This window comes from Terrapene carolina, unplaced genomic scaffold, assembly GCF_002925995.2.
Source record: "Terrapene carolina triunguis isolate 2854851 unplaced genomic scaffold, T_m_triunguis-2.0 Scaffold517, whole genome shotgun sequence".
Classification (NCBI taxonomy): Eukaryota; Metazoa; Chordata; order Testudines; family Emydidae; genus Terrapene; species Terrapene triunguis.
The window spans coordinates 2,852,264-2,877,606 of record NW_020664868.1 but is presented as its reverse complement, the minus strand read 5'-3'; the positions used below and the strand labels follow the sequence as shown (position 1 = coordinate 2,877,606).

At 53.7% G+C, this 25,343-nt stretch overlaps 1 protein-coding gene across 1 annotated transcript in view; it reads right to left on the bottom strand.

The window, feature by feature from the left end:
• The window catches only part of DLL3 (delta like canonical Notch ligand 3), a 235,936-nt gene that overhangs the window by 27,528 nt on the left and 183,065 nt on the right, over positions 1 to 25,343 (bottom strand). The gene's annotated exons all lie outside the window — the stretch shown is intronic.

Below are 25,343 nucleotides of genomic sequence, written 5' to 3'. Positions count from 1 at the left end.
GGTGGACATACCCTAAATGACTCACCCAAGGTCACACACAAAGTCTGTGGCAGAGCCCGGAGGAGGGAATTGAACCCGGGTCTTTCAGATGAACCACTAGTCCATCGTCCTACTCCAGTGCGTGCATGATATTCCAGCTAGGAACGTTAATCTAACGGAGGTTCTTTTCACGGGGGAGTTTCCTTTAAAAGAATCGCAAGGGAGGATTTAAATCTGGTCGGCAAAGGAAATCAGAGAATCATAGAAATGTCCTCACTGGAGCCGAAACTGACCTTTGTGCGAGATCTAAGCACCCAGGTCTAACCAATTCCACCCTGTGCATCTATGTTTCCTAGGAGGCCAGGGTCCCCCGTTCTGCACCACCTGCCCACCCCATGGTGCACAGGCCGCACAGAAGCAGGGCTCTCCAGCTCACCTCTCTGCAGGATGGAGTTTCCTTCTAGGACATCTTTTGGGGGGGAGCCAGGTGGGAAAGGCTCCCAATACTGCAGAACTCAGAGCCCCCGTTTCAGAAGAAGCTGCCTGCCCCATTGTGCTCCTTCAGTGGGCACATGCGGGAACGCAGCTTCTACAGGGCACAGCCCTCGCCAGCCTGGATCGGAGCCGAGATTTGTCTAGCCCAATATGCCATCTCCACTAGCGCTCAACACCAGCTGCAACTGAGGGAGGTGGAAGACGCCTGACAGGAGCAGATGTGGGATAATCTGTTCTCTGCATTAGGGCTTATCTGAGAATCTAATAGACAGAGATTGGCACAAGTCCTGGAGCAAGAATCCTTCAGACAAGGGCTCTTCCTTTCACTCACCAAGGGCTCAATCCTGAAAGGTACTGAGTACCCAGCCCCGGGGCGCAAGTGCTTCATTGGATCAAAGTCCTCAGCCCCCAGAAAGAACTGATGTCTAAAGGCCAAATTGTAGAGTCCTTACACATAATGACAGGCCCTTAGCTATAGTGGGGCTGTAAGGCCTAGTGGATAGAGGATTCTGGCCCTCAGAAGACTATTTCTACCTCTGCTGCTGGATGACCCTGGATAAGTCATGTCTGCGCTCTGTGCCTCAGTTTCCCCATCTGTACAATGGGGAAACTAACAACACTGACCTCCTTTGTAAAACGCTTTGAGATCGACGGAGGGGACGCACTAGAGACTATTATAATTGGAACCAATGGGATTAGGAGGCCCCGATTCTGGAAAGCACCTAAACACATTTTCCTTTAAGCACATGCTTCCGCCCTCTGCCGACCGGGATGCTTTTCTGAACTGGAACCTGAGTGAATGAACGACTGCAGTGTGGCCCTAAACGTTTTCTTACTCCCAAGAGTTGGGGCATAACACTTTACATTTCTGCTTTGGCCAATAGTGGGGTTTTTTTTTTATAGGCCTATGGCATAAAGGCAGGTGACTAATGCGGATAGATTTTTTTTCTAGCTAGGCTACGCAGGCGATTTTGGAGAGATTTAAAATGTTTTCGAAACAAAGCAAAACCAGCCTTTGCTGAGCCAAAGGGAGGGTGGGAAAATGACAGGCAACAGACTGCCAATGTCTTTTTGTTTACAAGTCCTTAACTAGCGCACAGATGTATAGGTAACTTTGCAGAAAAAACGATCATTCAAACTTCATAGATCCATTGTGATCAGCGAGCCTGACCTCCTGTGTAATACTGACCCCAGGACTTCCCTGGATTCATTCCTGTTTGAACGAGGGCTGGCCTTCTAAAAAAGCATCCAATCTTGATTTTAAAATGGCCAGTGACGGAAAATCCACCATGACCCTTGGTACGTTGCTCCAACGATTAATGACTCTCACTGTTAAAAAAAAAATGATGCCGGATTTTCCTTTCTTCCAGCTTCGGCATCCAGCCATTGGATCTTGTTAGACCTTTGTCTGCTAGATGACAGAGCACAGAGCTGGTGGATAATCAGACGAACACGAGCTCCCAGTGCGACGCCGGGGCCAAAAGAACCAATGCGATCCTGGGATGTATAAACAGGGGAATCTCGAGTGGGAGCAGAGAGGTTATTTCCCCTCTGTGTTTGGCCCTGGTGCAACCGCTGCTGGGATCCTGTGCCCAGTTCTAGTGCCCACAGTCCAAGAATGATGTTGATAAATTGAATGGGGTGTGTGTGTGTGTGTGTGTGTGTGTGTGTGTGTGTGTGTGTGTGTGTGTGTGTGTGTGTGTGTGTGTGTCAGTCAGAGAAGAGACACAAGAATGATTAAAGGAGTAGAAAACCTGCTTGGTAGTGACTGACTCAAAGACCTCCATCCAGTTTGCTTAACAAAGAGCAGGTTAAAGGATCACTTGATTACAGCCTGTAAGTATCTACACAGGGAACAAATATTTAAACATGGGCTCTTCAGAGTATCAGAGAAAGGTCGAACATGATCCAAAGAAGCTAGACAAATTCCGACTGGAAATAAAGCATGAATTTTTAACAGTGAGAATAATTAACCATTGGAACAATTTACCAAGGGTCGTGATAGATTCTCCATCACGGACAATTTTAAAAACACAATTGGATGTTTTTCTAGAAGATCTGCTGTAAGGATTAGTTCTACGGCGTCAGACTACATGATCACAGTGGGCTCTTCTGGCCTTGGAATCTATGACTCCGTGGAAAAAAGCCAGCAATTCAATCACACCAGTAAGCAATTACAAGGACGGACCCACTGAAGGTAATGGAAATAATCTCTCACTGGTACAGCTGGTCGGAAAATGGATTTTCCATCCTGTTAAACATTTCAAGAGAATGGAATCCCCCCCACTCCCGCCAAACTGGGATGAAAACTAAACTTTCCAAACTTGTTTGCAAAACGAAAATTTTGTTTCGGGTCAAACAAAACATTCCGTTTCGATCTCGACCATTTTTAGGGTTTTTTTTTTTAAATATATAAAAATAAAGGAAATTTCAAAACAAACAAACTTGGTTCCAAATATCTTCAAACAGAAGGTTGACATTTTCAAGACCTTTTCTCTCCCCAATTTTCTTCCAAAATGAAACGTCGTCCAAAATAATAACAAATAAATACACCTCTACCCCGATATAACGTGACCCGATAGAACACGAATTCGGATATAACGCGGTAAAGCAGCGCTCCGGGGGGGCGGGGCTGTGCACTCCGGCAGATCAAAGCAAGTTCGATATAACGCGGTTTCACCTAGAACTCAGTAAGATTTTTTGGCTCCCGAGGACAGCGTTATATCGGGGTAGAGGTGTAATAATACTAATTTTCACAAAAACATTGGGTTGAATTGAAATGACATTTTCCGATGGGAAACTGCTCGGATGAAAGTTTTCCGAGCTGCTCTGCTCACCAGTTCATAGATCCCTAGCCACTGTGGTTATGTAGCATTGCACCGCCTGATTTCCGCAGCCAGCCCCTAGCTTGTGGTTGAGCTAGATTTCCATTGAAAGCTCATGAATCAAGACTACAGGCACAAAGGATTTCATCCTCATCGCAGCCCGAGCATCGTCTTAACTCTGGAGTCTCTATCGACGCCGAAGGAAAATGGCCAAAGATCAATAATCAGATCTCTCATTCTTGCTCAGTGCCGTAGCCATGTCTACACTAGGACTGCTATGACCAGATCACTGACCGACAGAACTGTGCTGTAGTGTAGACATGGTTTACGCTGCAAGTAGCCCCGCTGAACTCCGCGTGACTGCTCACAGAGTAAGGTACGACTCACCGTGGGTAAGAAGCGGGGAAAGGCTGGAGCTAAGGTTATCGATGCTCGGTAGCTAGGTCATGATTTTCAGAAGCCACTCCCAATTTTGGGTGCCCAGCTGGGGGCACTTCAAAGAGGTCCGATTTGCAGAAAACGCTGAGCACCCAGCCCTGGAAAAGGCAGAAAATCTCCGGGCACACAGACAGAACAAGGAGTAATGGTCTCAAGTTGCAGTGGGGGAGGGCTAGGTTGGATATTAGGAAACACTATTTCACTAGGAGGGTGGTGAAGCCCTGGAATGGGTTCCCTAGGGAGGTGGTGGAATCTCCATCCTTAGAGGTTTTTAAGGCCCGGCTTGACAAAGCCCTGGCTGGGATGATTCAGTTGGGAATTGGTCCTGCTTTGAGCAGGGGGTTGAACTAGATACCTCCTGAGGTCCCTTCCAACCCTGATATTCTATGATTCTATGATTCTATGATTCCCCAAAATGGAGGCACCCGAAAATCACTAGTCACTTTTGAATAGCCTAGCCCTGGGGGATGTGGGTAGCAAGGAGCACAAATTATTAGTACTGCCTGCCTGCCCCCACGTGCCAGGCCCTGTACATTTTAATTGCTCTTAGGTGTATTATGGTAGTGCCTAGGAATCCCAGTCATAGGCCAGACCCCACTGTGTTAGGTGCTGTACAAACACAGAACAAAAAGGCACCACCTTCTCCAAAGAGCCGACCGTCTCCATTTTACCAGCCCAGCTGCCATTGCATCAAAGATGCAGTTAGTTAGGCCGAGACTGTGAAGCAGTTGTGTGCCAGCGGCCATGTTACAATACCCATAATAACCTAGTGCTTCTATCTGGCTTTCTAGGTGTAGTTCTCAAAGCGCTTTACAAATGGGGAAACTGAGGCACGGCGAGGGGACGTGTTTTGCCCAAGGTCACCCAGCAGACACAGCTGGGAATAGAACCCAGATCTTCTCAGTCCCGTGCTCTAGCCACTAGGCCACGGCGCCTCTCCTTACCTGATACCCGGGATTGAACCATAACTAAAAGCTGGAGGGCTTGTCTACACTACAAATGCTTTACCGTTATAGCTACACCACGATAGCTACGTCACCAAAGCCCCCTAGTGGACCCTCGGCTCTGGCATTCATCCGGTCTGTGACTCCGGTTCTGACGCCGGGTTCCTATTCCTGGCTACTGAGTCGACTTCTGCTCTAACCACTAGGCCCAACCGCCCACACCCTGGTCTTGGACCACACGACCCTTTATGCTTAGAGGTAAGTCAGACTGGAACGGATCCCAGCATTGGCAAATGGCTTGAAAACGGGGCTGCCAATGGCTGTTGGAGCATCCACCAACACTGCATACTGGGTCGCCCTTCTTCTGAAGCCCCAGATCCTGCAGTCATGGGACCGCAGGACAACGGCAGCTTTCATTCCCAGTACAGAACAAGTTCGCGTCTAGCACTTGTGGCTGTGGGCAAACGCCAGAAAATGCGAGCGGAAGGCGACTAAAAAGGAACTAACCGGTATTTTTAAAAAGATCTCGTGATTTTTAAGCCAATCTCGTGATTTTTGACCTCTCGGGGTCAGCAGTACAGCTCAAGGGCATAGCAGAAGCGTCTCTTCAACGCATCAAGTGCGTTGATGGACACTGCAGCGCATGAAGGCGTCTGTGGGGTTCTGCCGGGATTGGGGTCAGGTCTACCCTTCTATCTACTTTAATTAAAGATCCGGGCAGAAGAGGAGGGGGAAAGCGTCCTAGTAATAAGAACCACATGGGTGATGCTGAATCAGGAGGAGCTGCCAATGAGAACAGGAAATCCTCCGAAGGGATCTAGAGAGAATCCAAAAGCAAGCCAGAAATAACCCAGCGAGAGTCATTTTGGGAAATGCGCCTACTACATTTCGGGGAAAAGTAACTGGAGGGGCAGGAGACCGAGCAGGCTGCAAGGACATGGCTTTGTGATGAGACATGGGGTCAAAAGACCACTGGGACATTAGGTTGTCCACCTAGAAGACACAGATCCCAGGGCAGGGAGCAAATCTCTCTGCCTGTCTCTGGCTCCAGAGGCAACGTCAGTAGAAGGATATTGGCACACTGGGAGGGGAGCAACAGGAATGAAGGTTTAAAGGACGGGTCAGAAGGGTTAAATCGGGCCCAGTGGGGATGGGAATAACTATCTGAAGGTACCACCAAGGAACGAGGTGAAAGGTCAGATTTCCCAGTTGGTGCAAGCCAGTGTCGTTCCAGTGGAGCCAAGGGGGCCAGATCCCCAGCTGGTGCAAATCAGCCCGGCACCATTAAAGTCTATGGAATGACCCTGATTTGCACCAGAAAATGGGAAACATTCAAGGTGGAATCAGAGGAACCAGGCTAAAGGGAAAAAGGTTGGGTTGAACATCAGGAGAAGCTCTGGACCGGGTGGGGGTCTACCAGGCTGTGAGATTGTCGTCCCCCCCCCCCCCAAAGGGAAAGGGTGGAGACCTCATTGTCCAGGACACTTGCGCGTGACTGGGCAGACCACCAGTGAATGTGCCAGAGGGACCAATCACGCCCTAGCTCCCAGGGATACAGATTGGAAGGGACTGCGTGCGTCCCGAGCCTCCACAGCTCCAAAAGGAAGCGGCTCATGCCGAGAATTCCACGCCTGGGTCTGTTCAGGGGAGCGTCCCAGCCACGTTCGGCAGACCCAAGAGCTAAGGCGAGACCGGACGATCCACAGGCCAGGCTGTTCCAGCCCAAACCTCTGGGGATCTGCTCAGCCTCCTTAGCACGGCCAACCTCGAGGGAAGGGCTCTGGCTACTGTTGCAAAAGCTCCAGACCTCGTGAATCCTTAGTGGCGTTACACCCTGTGATGAACTGGGACTATTCTTAATGTGGTCTTTGAATGCTGAGTGTTGGCCTGGGAAGGTTGCAGGGGAGTTTGGCTGCATTGGGGATGGGAGACTGGCCTTGAGGGAGGATACCTGAGCATGTAACGTGAGAACCCAGGAAGGGGGTTGGAGGCCAGGTGACACCTCTGCCCGGGGAAACTGGACAAAGGCTTGGGGAGGAGCCGGGGGGGCGGCTGAGCAAGACTGCTGGAGGGAGTTTCAGTTTGGAGCTGGCTGGGGTAATGGAGGGGAGCCCAGACGGGGCTTGGGCTTCCCAATGGGGCTTTGGTGTCCCTGGGGCCCCAAGATGGACCTAACTAAGGGGGTCCTGTTGTCTGTACCTACAAGCTCTGCTTTAGACTGTGTTCCTGTCATCTAAATAAACCTTCTGCTTTACAGGCTGGCTGAGAGTCACGGTGAATCGCAGGAAGCCGGGGATGCAGGGCCTCGACTCCCCCACACTCCGTGACACACCCGTGAGGAATTTGGCCCCGGATATAATCCCACCATGCACCACTCCTCTCCCCAACAGCTACAAACCCCGGAGCCGGAATCCAGCCTGGGAAAGCGTTACAGATCCAGCTCCGAAAGGTTCTGCCAATTCCATCCCTGCTACATCCCTGACTGTCAAGAAATTCCAAAGGGTAGGAGACGAGGCGCATCATTCCCATCTTCCAGAGGGGAAAAACGGAGGTGACTTGCTCAGAGGCCATACACCAAGTCAGTGACAAAGCTGGGATGGAACCCAGGAGTCCTGACCCTCCGCTTTCAACGCAACAACCCTCCTTCCACACCCATACGGTGGATCTGGCTAGGAGAGGGGTTTCTGGGTGGGAGCCACCCAGACCAGTGAGTTCACCACGTGCCATCGGAACAGATGACCCCCCCGAGGGGAGTTGACTCTGCCTCAACCTCAATTCAATTGGGCTCTGCGCAGGAATCCCCGGGTAAAATTCTACGGCAGGGGGTCGGACTCGGAGATCGTAATGGTCCCCGCTAGCCATAATCCGAGAATCGAGTCCAAGTGCAACCGTACCAGGATAAAGGAAGAGGCAAAAATGAGAACTTGGATCCCGCAGTGACTCGAACAGCGGAGAGTCCCGCCAGTGACTTTTCTAACAGCTGGGCCCCTCTCCGGCTTCCGCCATCGCCGCTGGCAGTAAAGACTTAGCGGAATGTTTGCTGACGATGTGGAACCGACCCCAGCCCCTGCAGCTAAGTGGGCTCTGCAGAGCGGACAGGACGATAAACCTCAGGTCCGTCCCCCGGCGGGCGTCGCTTAGCGCAGCCCCACTGACCTTCACGTGGATCAATACCCACCGAGGCTCTAGCCCTGGCCAGCAGCAGGCGTGACTTGCGGGAACCCAGCGGCCTTCTCCCCACCATGAAGCGCCACCGTGGGCCAGTCTGGTTGTGTTTGACACCCGCCTCGCAATGATGACGCATGATCCAAAGCCGCAGACAGCGTCAGACCCACGGAGAGCAGAGATAAGGGATGACAGTGACTCCACTCAGATCAACAGTTACTCCGGTTTTAGATGGCTGGACCCAGGCTGCACGGCTAGGTTCAAGGTGCTTCTTACCAGCTGCCAAGCACAGATCCTTGCCCTAGAGTTGGTCTAGACACATGCTTGCTCCAGTTTAATGAAACCGGTGCAAACCCCAGTGTAGACACACGTACACCAGATTCACACTAATCACAGTGGTTTAGTTTGCTCCCATAAACCCATAAACTGATGCAAGATTGTCCACACAACACATTAACTAAATGAGTTTCAGATCACATCCACGCTGGGTTCAGTTCTTCTGCAACCCGAATACCCTCCCGCCTGGGACTCGCGTCGGGAGCGCCTCTCCGTTTGCAACTGGGGTTGCGGTTCCCGAGACTCCCGAAGGTCGCGGCCTGCCAGGAACGATCCCAGAGTTCACAGCGCAAAGGGGAACAGACCAACGGAAGAGAGGGAGACTGGCCTTGTGGTGAATGAAGGCACTAGATTGGAACGCAGGCGAGCTAGATTCTGCCCCTGGCTCTACCGCAGAATCACCTGGGGTCCGTCACTTTCTCTTTCTGTGCCTGAGAGCACAGGGGCGCCGAGTGAGTTAACGGTGCTCAGGGACCGGGTCTGTAGCGGGTTGGCGGAGAGCCCAGGCTAAGCCAGCCCTGATTACAGGCGGAGCGACGCCGAGGTTGCATCAAGTGATCCCACCATGAAACAAAAAGATCAGCAAGTTGCAAGCTCAGGAAACTGCAGCGAGGTCTGTGGGTACTGCACAGTGCAAGAAAGAAGGTCCCTGCAGGGTCCCTGAGTCAATGGCGGGAGCGGGAAACCAGCTACAAAAGCAGGAGGGAGTGGGGGGAAGCTGTGTAGGCAGGGACGCCTGGGAGAGACCCTGGAGAAGACTGGGAGTTCGTGTTATTTGGGGTTAATCACGACAGAGACACTGAACTGCTTGGGGCCTAGAGGACCAGGGCATACCAGTGAACTAAATAAATGAGATCCCTTGTGAGGATTATTTAACCACCTTTGAACTATGAGTTCTTAAAGGGCCCTGAAGAGGGGAAATAGAGAGGCAGGGGGCGGTAGAGCAGCCCCTGGCCACAAGGGGGTGCTCAGTAAGTGACAAACAGCTGGGGCCCTAGATAGAAGAGCGATTTATCTAGTCCTGTAACCGACACAGGATTCTGCCTAAACCTCCATGCAACACATAAGAGGAAATCCCTTTGTAACGCATGTAGCAGGCTCACCAATCCGGAGGCAGCCCAGCCGCCACCAGAGGGGGACAGAGCGCCACCCTGAGTGGGCGTGGCTTAAACCTTCCTGACCTCCAAGCCAGGAAGCTGCTGAAGCATGAGGGTCAGTCATTTATCAACGCTGGCCTGTAGTTTCAGGCTGCCTGTTACTTGCCCTGTTTTCAGACGCTGTTGGAAATAATTTCCCTAACAGATTGATTCGGGTTTATCATGACTCGGCTCCGCACACAAGCACTCCTTTATTAGTTCAAAGGCCACTTGGTGTGGGTAACATCCAGATTGCAAAGATGAGCGTATACACACTTATGCTCTTTATCCTAACAACACCACAGTTATAAGCGCTGGCTAAAATACTTGCAACATGACCAGGCCCCAGAGGTCCCTCCCTACCGTGGCATGACTCCCAAGGAGTAAGGAAAAGCTCTGACAAAGAACGCATAGAAAACCCTGCTTTTTATACACTATAACAAACAAGTGATGGCATTACTGGTTATCGGAACTTTGCTAACGCCAGATGAGGCTTTATTTATTAAACACACCTCTACAGCCAATTATTGCCTGCGTATGGTATCCAGTTAACCATGTGGTCTTCATTTCTATTACCTCAAAGCAAACGTTAAAGAAGATAAATGCCGGTATTTCATGGATCACCATAAGTTTAACGCAAACAAACTCTTCTTTCTCGTGAGCTTTTTGGTCACATGCTCTGGGCCTATCCCGCTACTGTTCAAACTCAACGTAGAACCATCGTTCACCCAGATCTAATGTGGGCCTGTAACCCTACGCTCACGTATCACTTTGCCACACGAGCCATTCGGGCTGAAATTTCCCAGGCCAGGTGTCGACCTCGGGTTGAATTTTTGGGGACGGTTTCAGTCAAGCCGGTTCAGCCGTTTGCAAGGATCAGATTAGGGGACAATACGGTGGTTTGCCCACGTTGAAAAAAATTCGGAACTGAAAAGCTCTAGCGCTCCCTTGTGGCGGAGCAGGGACTTCGGTGTGTATAGACCTGGGCACCAGGGGGGTGTTCTGCTTAGCACCCCATGATGAATGGTGCCAATGCTCACTCCTAATTCCGGTGGAAACGTCTGCTAGCAAACACCCGTTGCAGAGCTATCATAAGGTAGCTAAGCCTAGACTTCCCCTGCAGGGAGTGTAGCTAAGGGGAGGAGTGTGGCCAGAGGGTTGCTACACTATTGGCTATTCTCTTAAGCTACTTTCACCTTCTGGGTCATCATTAGCTGGAATGTAAATAAAGGCAACGAGCTAGGTATCCATAGAAACACTCCGGGCCCCAAAGAGCTTACAAGACAAAGGATGGGAGGGGAAACTGAGGCACAGAGTGGGACACACAGCAGAGCTGTGGCAGAACTGGGAAGAGAACTCCTGCGTACCAGCCCAGCAACCCAACCTCACCTTTTTATTTTTTGGCCCGTTTCTAAACTCACGCACCGCTGGGTCTCTCCTCATCAACGCTCTCCTGCTGTGAAGAGACCCAGGTGTTTGGCAAAGACAAGATGCTATTCCGAGCTACGCATGTTTCTGGGCAGCAGCACGCGAACATCACAGGAATTCCCACATATACCCACCCCCCCTACAAATTGGCCCTCCTTTAGTTTCTCTTTATAGAGATCCCACTAGCTGGGTCTCTGAGTTTTCCCTTCATTAAATCCAATCAAACAGCAAGCCCGTCCGCTGGCACCGCCAACCTCCCAAGTCAGTGGGAAATCCACCCCCATGCCCAGCCCAGAGGATACGTGCCACCCGGACCCATGAAAACTGGCTTTAAATGGCCACGTTCTTTGCCCAGGCGTCAATTTCCCCCTCATTTCTCCCACCCTCTAGGAAAACCAGTGGGGGAAACAGACAACCCTAGTGACGCAACAAATCCAGGGCGAAAAGGCCAGACGCAGCTGCCTTAGGTTATATAGGGCTAGTATCTAAGGTCCTCCACATATTTATCCCTACAAACCCCCTGGAGGTAGGGAAGGGTCGTCAGCCCCATTTCAGAGAGTGACTAAAAGCCAGATTTTTAAGGTGTTTAGGCACGTAACCCTCATTGACATCAAGCCCCTAAATACCTTTAAGAACCAGGGCCCGGCTCTCCCAGGGATGCCTGTCCCAGCTCCTACGTTAATACCAGGGAGAGAGGAGAGCGTCCCAGGATCCAAACCATCTCAGGTGTTCGGTCAAAGCCCAGCAGCTCCCCAAATCAACCTTGTTATTGGGCTGGATGCATAGAATCCAAGGCCACAAGGAACCTTTGTGATCATCCGGTCCGACCCCCGGATAGCACAGGCCCGAGAACTGGCCCCCAATAATTCCTAGGGCAGATCTTTAAAGAAAAAACACATCCAATCTTGATTTAACCATTGTCAGCCACGGAGAATCCACCACGACTCTTGGTAAATTGTTCCAATGGTTAATTACTCTCCCGGTTAAAAACCTTCCAGTCGGAATTTGTCCAGCTGCCACGTCCAGCCATTGGGTCGTGTTAGACCTGCCTCTGCTAGACTGACGAGTCCACCGTTAAATATTTGTTCCCCACGGCGGTACCGATAGCCTGGAATTAAGTCACCCATGGACCTTCTCTTTGTTAAGATAAATAGATTGAGCACTTTTAGCAGGTTTAATCATTCTCTGAGCCCTCTCCGATTGACCAACGTCCTTCTCGAATTGTAGGCACCAGAACTGGACCCCGGATCCCAGCAGCGGTCGCACCAGGGCCTAAACACAGAGGGGAAATAACCTTTCTGCTCCTCCTCGAGATTCCCCCGTTTATACATCCCAGGATCGCATTGGCCTTTGTCTTTCCCATAGGCTATTTTTGAATAAAACTGGCCTAAATATAAAAACGACCAGGAATCACTACTCCAGGTCTGCACAGTGGCGTGACACCGGAGTCACTAAGGCCACGTCTACACGACACGAACCTATGCTGCGGTAAGGCCATAGTGTAGACGCAGATGCCTCTAGACCGGGCATCACGTCAGCACAGCCGCAGCGCTCAAGGGCGTGGCTCTTTCACGAGGCGGGTCATCCGTCCGGTTTCAAGCCGCACTGTCCTGTTTTTTCCTAAGGCGTGTCCCCCTCTGGCAGGGACATAAAATCGGCCGTGGCTTGGACATGTTTCCGGAGGTTTCATCCCATGACCTCATCTTTCATTAAAGATTCATCTCTAATGCCTAGAGACTCCAGGGCAATCCTGGAGGGTTGGCAAGCCTATCCCCCGCCCCCGCCGGCGTGACCTCTGTATTCTCGGTCGCCCCAAATTCTGAGGCTAGATCAGGCCTTACTAGTGAATCACACCCACTCGGGCTGGTGCGACCCTGCCCCTGCTGGCGTGATCACGGTGGACACCATTTTGCAGAGTCCGTCGCCCCGCCCCACCGGCATGAGCTTGTCCTGCGCGCGAGGTCGCGCCGGCGGAGGTGGGGCAAAATGGCGTCCTCCCTGCATCCATGCTGATACCGGATAAAACCGGATGTGGGCTTGGAGCCGTACGGGACAGGGACAAACCTGACAAAAACAGGACTGGCCGGCTTAAAACCAGACAAATGGCTCGCCTGTACCAACAGCCCCATTGGTTTCAATGCAGCTAGCTGTGCATGGGGGGAAGCCCCTCACACGCATGCAGGATCAGGGCCTATCTGGGCACCGAGTGACTGGCCTAAAGTCTACTGAAGTCAATGAGAGGCCTGGCACTGGGTCCAGGAGCCCCCACAAGTGAGCGAGTCTCTGGAGAACGGAGGCACGGACGTGCAATATTCATCGGCAAAGCTGCAGCAGGCTGGTGGCGGAGCAGCCTGTGCGACCGGGGCACGCCGCGAACTCAGAGATTCACTGATTGGGAAGGCCAGAAGGGACCGCGCTCCGCTGATCCGGTCTGACCTCCCGCTTCACCCAGGCCAGAGAACCTCCCCCAGGGACCAGCCCAGGACTTGTGGTCGAGCTAGAGTGGAAGCACCAGAAAGAGACACCCAGTCTCGACTTTTAGAGGGCACGTGACCGGATCCACCCCGTCCCTAGGCCAACTGTTCCAGCCGTGAATTCTGTTCCCTGTTCAAGATGGCCCCGTATCTCTAGTGTCAGCCACTGCATTTCTGTCTGCCAGATTAAAGAGCCCTCTGCTCTCTTCCAGGCCTACTGAGGGTCACAGCTCAGCCTCTGTCTAGGGGAGCCCTTTGCCCCGCTATTGTTTAACATCCCGATGCAGTGCCCCACCTCGCTATTTTCACCTGCGCAGCCCAAAGCGCTTTCCAGGGGAGGGGAGTATCCCGCCCCTCATTGGGCACAGAGAGAGAGGAAGTAACTAGCCCAGGTCCTCGAGGCCAATCTAACACCCTGCCCCTTCTCCACACCGCCTCCTAGGGAGAAACTCCGCTCTTCCAATCACTAGGCTGAGATTTTCAAAGTCCTATGCGCAATCTGTACTTCTTGATCCAGCTGACAGGGGTACCTACGAGAGCAGGTGTTGTACTCAGCGCCCTTCCGGGACTCGATTCGTCCCTCTCTGACTGCGGTCAGTGAGTAGCATCACACCCCACCCACATGGGGGCTTCTCCCCCTCCCTCTGCAACTGTGTTATCAGTGAGTAGCAGCATGCCCTGCCCATATGGGGGTCTTCACCCAGAGATCTCCATGCACTTTACTGAGTAAGATCAGTGTCATCTGACCTGCTTTTGCACATGGGGAAACCAAGGCACAGAGCGAGGCAGTGGCTTTGCCTAAGGGAACACACAGCCATCCGAGAACAGGATCCCAAATCCAGCGCCCCAGCCACTGCCCCATGCTGCCTCCTGGCTGGAGCAAGAAGCAGCCCAACGAGGTCTTTACAGTGGCTGGTTTGCTTGGCTTCATTCCTCTCCGCGCTGTTGCATCCAGCAGCTATGGAGAACATTCCTCCCACCAGGCACTGCTTGCTTTGAAAGCTTGACTTCCCCGGAGTTCTTGGGTTTCCTATGGGAACCTTGCACCTCCTTTGTGAGCTCTGCCTTAGGGCCAGAGAGCAGCAGAACAACGGAGGAACATCTTGTGATTTTGAAAGAGGCTTTTCACAGCCAAATACTTCAAGGAAACGTAAGACGGAGACTTCAACACGTGGGCACGTCAGCTCGCCCCACGACAAGGGCCTGGACTCCAGCTGGAGATTATAATTGGAGCTTGTTAGGAAATTAAAAATGGCAGGTTGTTCTATTGACCCCTCCCCCACAACTGCCCCCCGGAACCCCAAAAGTTAAAACCCCAAATAAACAAAATGTCGGTTTTCAGTGGCTGAACGTTTTCGGTTGGCAAAAGCCGATTGGTAGATTTGTTTTATTTTTAACCCTAGAAGCCCTGAATTTCTCACGCTCTGTTTTGAACCAGAAACCTGGCAATTGTCAGTGAAAATGGAAATTCTTCACGAAACCGTCCCGTTGGGTGGGAAAAAGCCATTTCTTCTTGGGAAACCATCTGGACGGAAACATTTTCAGCCAGCTCGAATGAGAACAATCGTCAGCGTCTCTGTCACCCACACCGAGGCCTTGTCCATGCAGGGGGCTTGATTTGCTGTTCCCCTCCCCTTTGAGAGAGGCCTCGAGGCTGCAGGAGGTAGCGTGGGACAGTGGCTAGGGATAGATCTACACTACGGAGACTAGACTGGCATAGCCCCATAACGCAGCCATAGCCTGCACTGACAGGAGGGGTTTTTCTGTCTGCGTAGGAACACCCCCTTCCTGAATGCTATTTGCCAGGGGTATGTCCACACTACAGCTGCTCCAGCAGCGGTTAGGTTGGCCGCTGTGATACTCAGGGTTTTTCACAGCCCTGAGAGACATAGCTGGGTGGATCTGATTTTGAAATGCAGAACAGGTGTATGCCGACAAAGGGACCCTTCCGCCAACACGGCTGCGTCTGCAACCCAACCAGCTGATGGAACTACCAAGTGTCGACGGAGCCTAGAAAGCTCAGAAATACAGGATCTGGTCTCAGACTCTTGTGCAGCCGTTGGCGCCCGTGCAAAGTGAGCGTGAAACACCAGTCGTGCTAATCTGGTAGTGACCAACACCCGCTGGTGCAAATGACTCTACAGGGTGCAATGGCAGTTGAGAATCAGGGCCTGGGATCTAACTGCTGGTGCAAAGCCCTCCTAGAGACACAGATTGCACTAGCGTAGGGGGAGGTGCACTGGTGCAAACTGTGTCTGCACAAGGGGTTCGCTCCCGTGCACCTGCACTAATGGCTAAAATCCCAGGGTCGATGAAGATCGAAGGTTACTACTGGGGCTTTTGTTACGGGATCAGAGCTGCACCTTTGTAAACACTGCTGTGCTTGAACTAAGAATATCATACGATTACCGTCAAATCGTGCTTTAAAAGCATGAACGGATTAGGCCACACAACCCTGCCTGGGTAGTCTACAGCTGGGGAAACAGAGGCACCGATTCTTGCCTGAGGTCACAGAGTCAAATTCTGAGCTGGGAAGAGAACCCAGGAGTCCTGACTCTCAGCCCAATGCTGCTCTAACCACTGGACACCACTCCCTTTCCAGAGCTGGGAAGAGAACCCAGAAGTCCAACCTCCCAGCCCCGCTGCTCCAGCCACTGGACACCACTCCCCTTCCAGAGCTGGGAATGGAACCCAGGAGTCCTGACTCCCAGCCCCTCATAAAAACCATCAGACAAAAGTCTTTCTGCACAATCATTAAGTTACTTTACCCCAGGCAGGTTTCCCCTTCCCGTCCACAGCAATCTTATTAACCTTCCCCTGATGGGGACCCCGGCAGGAGTCCTTGAGGTCAGAGAGCGCCCTCGCTTCCTCTCCCCTGTGTTTAGATTTGCCCCGATTTGAGGCTCCCCGGTGGTCTCACTGCCCCATGCCAGGGAAACCCAAGAACTCCGGGGAAGTCAAGCTTTCAAAGCAAGCAGTGCCTGGTGGGAGGAATGTTCTCCATAGCTGCTGGATGCAACAGCGCGGAGAGGAATGAAGCCAAGCAAACCAGCCGCTGAAAAGACCTCATTGGGCTGGTTCTTGCTCCAGCCAGGAGGCAGCATGGGGCAGTGGCTGGGGGGCTGGATTTGGGATCCTCTTCTCGGACGGCTGTGTCCCCTTAGGCAAAGCCACTGCCTCGCTCTGTGCCTTGGTTTCCCCATCTGCAAAAACCAGGTCAGATGACACTGACCTTACTCAGTGAAGTGCTTGGAGATCTCTGGGTGAAGACCCCGATATGGGCGGGGCATGCTGCTACTCACTGATAACACAGTCACAGAGGGAGGAATCGGGACCTGGGATCGGAAGGGCACTGAGTCCAACACCTGCTCTCGTAGGTACCCCGGTCAGATCACCCCCTCCTCAAACTCCATCTTCAAACTAGTTTGGTTATTGGCCCCCCACGTCACCTATGGAGGCTGTTCCAGACCCTCCCTCCCCTGACAGTTAGAAACCCTCGTCTCATTTCTAGTTTACATTTCATTCCTGGCCAGTTTTCCCCCCATTTGTTCTTGGGCCAACACGGTCCTTCAGCTTAGAGGATGGGCTGAAAACTTCCCGCGACCCAAAACTGGGTTGCTAGAATGTGGCTAAGGGTTGTGTGGGAGGCCACCCCACTTACCCCGCAGCGATGTCTCCTCTGGCACTGGCTGAACGTGTCTCCCCGTGACCTTGCTGACGCCGGCACAGCACCACTGAGGTTTGGCCCAGCCGCCCCTCCATTGTGATGCCAAGGGGCCGGCCAGGCCAAATTTGCGTGGGCGGCGCTGCGACCCCATCCACCAGGTTGCAATGCCACTCGCAGAAACTTGACCCAGCCATCCCCCCTCAAACCTGAGCAGCCCTATGACCCCGGAGGTCACAACGACCAGCGCAGGGACCCGAGCCCACCCAGACCTGCAGTACAGTAGCCGTCGCTATGGTATACATGGCGTACTTATTATGTTACTGTGTATATTTCTTACCCACGATATGCAATATTTAGTAAGCCAGAGGGTTTTCACACCAACCAGCTATTTACTGGGTCGCGACAGGCCATCAGGTTTACGGTGGGTCCCGAGCCCCAAAAAGGTGAAGAAGCACTGATCTAGTCATTAGCGCCGAGAACAACAGGAGCCAGGACTCCTGGCTTCTTTTCCCAGCTCACCCACCGACTCCGGTAGCCTGGGCCTTTAACAATATACATCTAGATTGGCCGCGGGTGTTCAGAGAAGTGCAACCATCCACCGGCCCAGGTGGGGCTGGCTTCAGAGGAAAGACCGCCAAAGCTAAGGCCAAGGGCATCAAACCCAGCTGTCTGAAGTTGAGCGGCCCCGCCTCGCTTGACGATCCAAGCGGTCTGATTTTCAGAGCTCCACCACTCACGTTGAGCTCCGAGGAAGGCAGACGTGATGGGCGCTCGTGTGTAGATGCATAAAGACAACTTCAGACTCGAAGGAAGGCACATTTGGGACAGTGAGAGTGATTAACGGTTGGAAAACCTGAACCAGGGAGGGGGTGGATTCTCCAGCAGGAGAGGTCTTTAAGTCAAGATGGGAGGGCTTTGTAACAGCTCCGCTCTGTTCCCACAGGAGGCACTGGCCAGATGCAGGAGTCGGTGGGGGAGGTGTCTGGCCCGGGTTCGGCAGGAGGCTGGAGAAGATGATCACGGTGGGTCTCTTCTGATCTTAAGAGTCTGAATCTAAACTGGGATTCAGGTCTGCGAGCAGGTGCCTTTCCCATCACACCCTGGGCCTGGTTCTCCTCTCCCTCACCCCGGTGTGAATCCAAATCTCAAGGGAATTCGGACAGGGTGAAACAAGAGCACGCCAACGACCCTCGCAGCATAGAAAGAGTCATAGATTCCAAGGCCAGACGGGCCCATTGTGATCATCCGGTCTGACACCCCCGTATAACACAGGCCAGAGAACAGCACCCAAATAATTCCTAGGGCAGATCTGTTAGAAAAAATATCCAATCCTGATTTAAAAATTGTCCGTGATGGAGAATCCACCATGATCCTTGGCAAATTGTTCCAATGGTTAATTGTGCTGACTGTTAAAAATGTATGCCTTATTTCCAGTCTGAATTTGTCTAGCTGCAGCTTTGAGCCACTGGATCATGTTAGATCTTTCTCTGCTAGATTGAAGAGCCGATTATTAAATATTTGTTCCTCATGTAGATACTGACAGACTGGGATCAAGTCATCCCTTAACTTTCTCTTTGTTAAAAGTTCTAACTCACGCCCATCCTGGGGTTTAACTAACATCGTGGGAAACCAATACTTAGATAAGAAATTTCAACTCAGACCTTTCTCCCAGGCTTGGCTGAATCTAGGGCTCCTCCCTCAGGGCTACTCAGCCCACACCCTAGATCCTCTCTCTGCAGACGCTTATAGCTGGGTAAAGTTAATGAGCCACCTGCACCAGTGAGTCAGCAGAACTCACTTAACTCTTCCATGGCATGCTCAACAAGGTGGATTCCTCTCTCCCCTCCACCCCCACACAGCAGACATTGCTTGCCGCTTCTGTGGGGCTGAGCTTTGGCCCCCCAAATTTGAAAACACTGACATTATTATAAACGCACCTGCTCTCATTGCCTGGCTACGCGATGACTAACAGGGCAGGGATATGATCATAACTTACACCCACCGGGGGAAGGAGAGGAATTTGATGCCCATTCACTGGAAGCTAGGGCGTGAGATCTAGAGAGGGAACATTCCAGCTCTGCCACTGACTCCATGCGTGATCTCAGGCATGGGATGGCATCGCTCCGTGCCTCAGTTTCCCCATCTGTGAAATGGGGATACCAATCCTGCCTGTGTCGATTTAGACTGTGGACTCTGCACAGGGACTGTCTCTCACTATGTATCTGTGCAGCCCCCGGCGCAACAGGGGCTGCTAGGAGCTACGGCAGCATAAATATTAGGAAGGAAGGAACAGACTCCCTGACAGCGAGATCTATCAGGCTGTGGACCCACCTCCCCCAAGGAAGCCCCTCTGTTTGGGGGATTTAAACCTAGAGCACGAAGCACCGTCCAGTGGGGAAGGGTTCTGCACTGGCCTGGGGGGAGATGGGAAGAGATGAGGTCAGAGGACGGCTCCCACCTCCACTGCTAGGAATTCCCACAGAGTGTGGGTCACAGCCTGACATCTAGGGGCTGCCCAGGGGCGGGCATGGCAGAACTGGGAGGACGGGCGCAGCAGAACGGCGACTGATTTCTACCTCCGACTTTCCAGCCCCCCCATTCTCCAGGCCCTGGTCGGGCATCTCCAGCTTGGTCCCTGATCAACCAGCACAAGCCCGACTTCGGAGCAGTCCCATGGGAGGCGCTGACCTGAAAGTCAGGCCAAGGGCCTTGGCAACCGATCGGGGAGGTGGCTCCGCGGGCCCTCTCAAAAGTTGGGGGGCAGATTTCCACGCTCTCCTTTCCTCACCCCCATGCTCATCTGCTCAGGAGCAACTCCAGCCTGACCCCTTTTGGAACCCAACCAAACGATTTCCCGGGGCAGCACGTCCCACCGAATCGCGGCACGCGGACTTCGGACACAACGGCCAAAGATCGGTTTGGGGGCTGCCCAACGCCAGGCACCTAAATGCCTCCGTAGACCTGGGCTTCCAAGGGGGTGAGTACCCTGCCACAGCACCCTCTGGCTCCCATGCAGCGGGTAGGCATTCAGACCCCTCTGGAATCAAACCCCAAAATAACGGGATGGGAGTGCGCAAGGGATCAGGAAATATTGGCCAATATTCCGTTTGCTCTCTTTTGAATCCCTTACCCGTAAATTGCACGGATCCTTTTATCGTGGTGATCCTTGGGTGGCAGGACATAGTGTAGTAGCCAGAGATACTGGGTCTCTAGTAGACCTGCGTTCTGGTCCCAGCCCTGGGAGAGGTGCGTGATCATGTGTTTAGGGCAAACTGGGAGTCCGGATTTGTGGGCCCTATTCCCAGTTCTGGGAGGGGAGTAGTTTGAGCAGGCGCGCTGGGAGCCGGGACTCGTGCGTTCTAGTCCCAGTTCTGCCAACAATTCTGTTTGTGAGGTTCCGTCTCAAGACAACTGAGGGGGGACCAGATATCAAGAGGACGGTGATCAATTGTTCTCCATGTCCACTGGAGGTAGGGCAAGAAATAATGGACTTAATCCGCAACAGGGGAGATATCAGGACAAACGTTCTAATTCTCCGGGGAGTGCAGCTCCGGAACAGGCGTCCGAGGGAGGCGGTGGGATCCCCGTCACCGGAGGGTTTTAAGAACAGGTTGGACAAACACCTGGTCTTGCCTCACCGCAGGGGGGATGGATTAGGAGACCTCGGGAGGATCCTTTCCAGCCTGACATTTATGATTACCATAATATCTGAGCCCCTCACACCCATGAGTGTAGTGATCCTCACAACTCCCCAGGGAGGCAGGGCTGGGCTCTTCTCCCTAGAGTACAGATGGGTAAACTGAGGCACGGAATGACTCAAGGACTTGCCCGAGTCTGGGGCGGAGTTGGGAACAACCCAAGTCTCCTGAGTCTCCAGCCTGCCTCTCTGGGCCTCAGTTGCCTCCAGCCATAAAACGGCAAGAAAACCCTTCTTGAGAAAAGGGCTTTGAGAGCTCTGATCAAAGGGCTACTTCTTAGTGACTTTGTGGCTCCTGATTAGCACTGGGGTTGTTTTGTTCGGCACGGAGGAGAGGAAGGGGAGATGCCCAGTGAGGAAGACAGACAGACGGACCCTGGGAACTGGTCCCCCAGCAAGAGACGAGAGCTGATGCCCTAAGACAGACCCTCCGCAACTTGGCGTTCCGCTCCTCAAAGCCGCTAATCACTTCCCCTAGAGGCAGGTGAACTGTGCTCCTTGCAGTCAGAGACGTGATGCACTGTATACAAGGAGGAGAAAGGGCGCAGACTTTGGGGCTGGCTTTTCAAAGCTTCGGAGCGCCCACACTCAAAGGGAAACAGACCCCTCTGAACATCAGGCCCTGCGGGGTGCTGCCCCGGTTGGTAGGAGATTTGATGCCAATTTAGCCCAGCCCATCGGTCGCTCCTGATCAGTTTGCTGCGACAGCTCCTTTAAGGCTCCATCAGCTGCTTGATGTGATCGGTCAGCGTGGGACACACGGCCTTGTTGCTGATCGGACGGCAAACTTTGATAAGCCCAGGGGATGGCTGGGATGAGAAAGATCACTTCCGTCCAGAACCCCCATCTGCAACTTCGCACCGAGACGGAATTTGGGAGACTTCCACTTTCCATGGAAACACACAACACCAGTTCCTCGCTACCCCCCTGGGTGGAAAATGCAGAGAGTGTGGCCAGCGGTGCTGGGGGCTTTAGCCAGTCGAATACTTCCAAGAATCTCTTGCCTTGCTGGGCCAGCCATGATTTTTATGCCTCTTCCTTGGATTCAGTGGCAAAATTAGTGTGGCTACCGGTTTTAAGGGCCTCAGTTATTGGGTGCTCCATTTGAGGCCACGGGAGCCCGATTTCCTTTGGTGCTGAGAGCTCTCAGCGGCTCTGAAACATCTGATCTCCACCTGGGCGTCCAACACCCGGCATCCCCAAAGCCAACAGCCGCGTATGAAACTTTGGCCCTATGCATTTCTGTGATCTACCCCCTACGGCACGCAGACAGCTGTGACCACTAGAAAGTCCAGGTGCCGAGAAGACTTTGGGGGGAGGTGGAGCCCATAGCATGTTTCCTAGAAGCCTGCAACACTGTCCCAAGCCAGCTGCAACGGCCTTTCTGAGACGAGAAGACAGCTGAAGACAAGGACATCCCGTGGACTTCTGTGACAGCACAGTACTCCGGGGCCATTGTTGGGTTCCACCTCCTTGCCGGCGCAGGGCTGTTCCTACACAGCATTAGCCAGTGCTTTGGCCAGTTCGACACGCCTGAAGAGCCTGAAATGGTCTCCGATGTCTGATCGAGTCTCAACTTCACTGAGACTCTGCAGGAATAAGAGAGATCTTCGGCCTGTTTTCCAGAGGGGTCTGCAGCTCCCGTTTGATCTGGGGGGGGGGGGGCTCAGCACCCCTAAGATCAGGCTCCCCATCTTTCAATAAGTTGTCCACAAGGGGAAGTAGGGCCTTTTCCGGGAGAGCTTGACAACAAGGGATAATACAGGAGATGGCCTTCTCTATCAACGTTGTCTACCCACCAGCACGGCTGATGGGCTCACCAGCCTATTGGACCGTATCCCCCGCTCTGTGCTCCAGCACCTCCTAGGGTTCCTTTTCCGCTGCGTCATCTTTCGGGGAAACAGGAAGACAATTTCCCCTCTGGGCCGGTTATGCCAGCATTGCCCCCTAAGGGCCGTCTTGCGCCTTCCTTCAAAGCAGATGGCACTAGCCCGCCGTCGGAGCCGGGATACCAGGCTAGATGGGCCCCTGTTCTGATCCGGTCTGGCAAGTCGCATCACCGTGGCCCGCAGGGGACCCGGAGTGGATGAAGCAGCTGGGGGAACGAGGTGGTAGCCCCGGACTGAAGAAGGCACGGAGCTTTACAATCCCTGTGGGTGCGGCAGAGGGGGAGAAAGGCCTGACCAACAGGTGGCGTGTCTGAGCTGACTTCATCTAAAAACTGGCCACCTCCCCACCCGGGGGAAACCCAGCAAAGTCAATGGAATGAGGCCAATGGACACCAGCCGGGGATCTCGCTCAGCACCCTGCCGTGAGTCCTCTCTGGGTCGAATCCCTGCCACCCTGCACCTTGGGGAGCACCAGTCGGCTCCAGTAGCGTCCGACACCCCCTGTGCACGTCACCAGGTGCCAGGAGGGATCAGTGGAGGCTGACGCTGGGACTCTCCATTGAAACTAACCCTTACCTAGCACGGAGGCAAGGGATCTGGCCCCTTCCCGTTCTCCCGCCTCCAGCAACCCTGTGGGTCGCCCTCTGCCCCTGTTCCCGCTGGAGAAGGGGATTTAAAAGAAGCAGGTTCCGGAGCCATCTGGATTCTGCCAGCCCCTCTCGCCCCTTTCATCCTGGGTACGGCGCCCGTCCTGCCCAGTGAACGCCTCGCGGCTGTGGGCAGAGCTCCGTCCGTGCCTGCTGAGTCGCTGGCATTCAGTCCCAGCAGGGCTGGGCTGGCGGAGAGCCGGTGCAGGGCAGAGGCAGCCTCGGGCGAGGCGCGGCGGGCTTCTCTGCAGCCTGGCTGCTAGGGGAGAAGGTGTGGGGGGGGGTGTCTCTGGATCTGCAGCACGGCTGAGAGCACGCTGGGCGAATGACGTCATTCATAGATTGTCGATTGCAAGGCCAGACGGGCCCACTGTGATCATCTAGTCTGACCCCCAGCACGGCCCCCAAATCATTCCTAGGGCAGAGCTTTTAGCAAAACAGCCCATCTTGATCTAAAAATCGGCAGGGATGGAGGAACCCCCCCCCCCCCCCCCCCCGGGTAAACTGGACAAGAGACACACGTGATGCTGGCAGATTTGTGGGGGGAGGAGTCTGGGGCTGTGACGTGCTTTGAGATCTGCTGAGGGAAAGCGCGCTCGAGGAACCAGGCGGTGTTCATTCATCTTGGCCTGCGATGCAATCGGCCTCGGAAGCTTTGGGGCAGCGGTGCCCCGGTGCAGAGAGCCCGTCACACCCACTCAGGGTTGAGCGCTGGGTTAGCCTAGGGATCCGTCCTTCATGCTGGGCAGGGGTTAGTGTCAACCGAGAGTCCCACCAGCACCCACTGATCACCGGGGATAGGGGAGCTCATTGCCGGTCCCCGCCCAGGGCAAGCCAAGGCAAGCATGGCTGATGCAGGGGTCGCTTCCGCCTCATCGTACCCCAGCGCCACAGATGCTCCTGTGCCCAGCGCTTCCGCCGCCATGCGCAGCCAGAGCCTGCGTCAGTGCCTGGCTCCATTGATTTCAGGAGCACGACACGGATTCACAACATCTGTGGGCACCGGGCCACAGCTCAGATCCGGTGCCCTTCCTAGCCCTGCCCATGCGCCCAGGCCCCGCTCTTACACCGCTCACACTCAGACCGGTTAACCACCACCTAGCGCCGACCTGGACCAGGAAACCGACTCACGTTGGCAAGGGGGTGCCCGCCCAGTTGCAGACCCACCTCAGGACACACCACACCCCAGCTTAGCAGGGATGTTTGGGGGAGCTAACCTAGCAACAAGTGCTGGCGGGGGGGGGGAGGGGGAGTTTGCAATGCAGCCTGAGTTTGTTTTTCCCACACGTGCCACCCTCGCCCCAGTGTGGGGGTGAAGGGCTGTTGGATTTGCCAGGCTGGATCAGTCCGTTCACCCTGGTAGCGTCTGCTCCAGAGGAATCACCAGCCTGGATCAGAGCCAAGGCCCATCTAGCCCGGTATCCCGTCTGGCAGTGCCCAGCACCGGATGCTTCGGAGGAAGGCGCAGAACCCTGCTCCCCACCCCATCCTGGGGTCTAATAGTTAGAGACTGGCTTGAGCCCTGGAACAGGAGGTTTAGGAGAGAAGCAGGCGGCGGGGAGGGGGAATTCCCCTTCCTGACCCTCTATGGCGTTCAGCCCTGAAGCATCAGATTTACTCAGCAGCTCCTAACTTAACAAGTGTCATCATTCCCAGAGCCAACCAGCCGCGAGCTCTGACTCCCAGAGGAATCGCTCTGGCTGGCTGGTCCGTTGGGGTTGTGGACCCGCTGAGCTCTGGTAGGTTTCTAACAATTCCATGCACCTTCCCTCTCAAAGCACTTTGCAAAAGAGGGGCAAGTATCGTTAGCCCCATTTCATGGAGGGGGGAAACTGAGGCACGGAGCAGGGCAGTGACTTGTGGAACATCACACCGGGGGTCTGTTGCAAAGCCAAGTTTCAAATCCAGGAGTCCTGACGGCTAGTTCCCCTGCTCTAACCACTAGACACCACTCCCCTGCCAGAGCTGGGGATGGAATACAGGAGTCCTGACTCCCAGCACTTCTGCTCTCACCACTAGACCCCACTGCCCTCCCAGAGCTGGGGATAGAACCCAGGAGTCCTGGGCCCCATTACTTTCTACTCTGACATCTAGATCCCACTGCCCTCCCAGAGCTGGGGATGGAACCCAGGAGTCCTGACTCCCTGCTCTACCCACTAGACCCCACTCCCCTCCTGTTGTAAAAGGTTCTAAGGGACAAGGCTAGGGTGCAGCTTTCCACGG